Source organism: Triticum dicoccoides, unplaced genomic scaffold (assembly GCF_002162155.2).
Source record: "Triticum dicoccoides isolate Atlit2015 ecotype Zavitan unplaced genomic scaffold, WEW_v2.0 scaffold168027, whole genome shotgun sequence".
Taxonomy (NCBI): domain Eukaryota; kingdom Viridiplantae; phylum Streptophyta; class Magnoliopsida; order Poales; family Poaceae; genus Triticum; species Triticum dicoccoides.
In genome coordinates this window covers 1-1,499 of record NW_021219951.1, presented here as the reverse complement: position 1 = coordinate 1,499, position 1,499 = coordinate 1, and the positions used below count along the sequence as shown (strand labels likewise).

Below are 1,499 nucleotides of genomic sequence, written 5' to 3'. Positions count from 1 at the left end.
AAAAAGATTGGATTGTATTATGAGGTACATGTTTGATACAATTGATGTTAAACCCCTAAAATATGTCGCCCGCAAAAAATAAAAATAAAAATATGTATGGCCCCGTTTCAACCCACGGGCAGTTAACTAGTACAAAGTGTAGAAATCATACACTTCCCCAGCGAGTCAAAACTCGTTCCTCCAAAAGACCGGATTATCTGCAAAAGACCGGATCGTTTTCTCCAATGCCGACGTGCGGTCCGGACACGCGTTCTTCCTGGAGCAGCAGCACCAACTCGCACCCTGCACACCAACAACAACCAGAGAAAATCCATATCTTGCATCAGGAGGGTACTCGACCATGTCTGTAACAGCCACAAATTTCTGAAAATCTTATCGGAAGTGCCGTATGAGATACAGGTAAATCATAACTGCATGTATTAAGTATTAACATATGCTTAGTTACAGAAAGTGTTCCCTCCTGTACGTTTTCATCACTATGAACGCCCTGTTTAATAGCTCCTATGCATTGTTTTCAGACGCAGCACACACAAAAATCCCCATGTGTGCTCCAGGGTTGTTTTGCAAATGCTAAGTTGGCGTTCCATCATACAGGATGACCCTTGCAATCAGGCTCAGACACCCACCACAAACCTATAACCCTGTTCCCTCTGTTAATGCAACCAAACTATCTGAAATCGACACCAAATTTAACAGGCGGCGGTTTGAAATCCAAAGAATCCTACACTGTCACCACCAATCATACACACTAAAGCAGGCAGCATAATCTTGCAGACCAACTAACCGAATAGCAACCGGTAAATCTGTACAGCACCACTGAACAAAATGGGTTCAGATTCACACCTTTTTCCGCTAGCCTAGGGCCTGCGGGTTCACCGTTCAAGCCGACAGTCCAGACGCCGGTGGAGGATCCGCTCCCTCCGCCGCCATCCTCCCCTGCTGAGCGCAGATCTGGCCATTCGCGCTCCCTGCTTCCACCATCGATTGCTGCTACTCCACCAGCTGCACTGGCACCAGGTATCTCAGTGGCTCCAGGGGGATTTCACTGTCGTTAACCTCCTATAGCACTGTCGTCCTGACGACGCACAAACCAAAAAGAGGATTCAGTCGCTACAAGAATCCAATCAACGATTCGCACAAACACCCTCAAGCATCTTAGAAACGGCCCCTCACCTGCGAATGGGCTGCATCAGGAATTCCATGGCCGCAACGAGGGCAGCTTACTCGGACTGAATCGTAGAAGTGGGTGTAGTGGATGGACGACGACAGCTTCCTCTGCCGCCAGCTCTGTTCTTGGGGTGAGTGGATGGACTCGGCAGCTCCCACCGCTCGCCGTAGCAATTAACACCTACTGTACCTGGGATGGACGGAAAAGGTACTTTCCTGAACCACGGAACAGGACGTCGGGCAGCTTCCAGGTCCACGGCTCAACTCCAGGAGCGTTACGGCGGCCGTCCGTCCTCCGTTACATGGCCCACCGCCCAGGTTCATTGTCACGC

The 1,499-nt window shown here is 49.8% G+C and overlaps 1 long non-coding RNA gene across 1 annotated transcript; it reads right to left on the bottom strand.

Annotated features, from left to right (window-relative positions):
- Nucleotides 1–26: 26 nt before the first annotated feature.
- Nucleotides 27–1,380, bottom strand: LOC119344402. Its single transcript, XR_005166644.1, has 3 exons — nucleotides 1,174–1,380; nucleotides 844–1,075; nucleotides 27–282 (listed from the first exon to the last, which is right to left on the bottom strand). It is a non-coding gene; the product is annotated as an uncharacterized LOC119344402 (long non-coding RNA).
- Nucleotides 1,381–1,499: the final 119 nt, after the last annotated feature.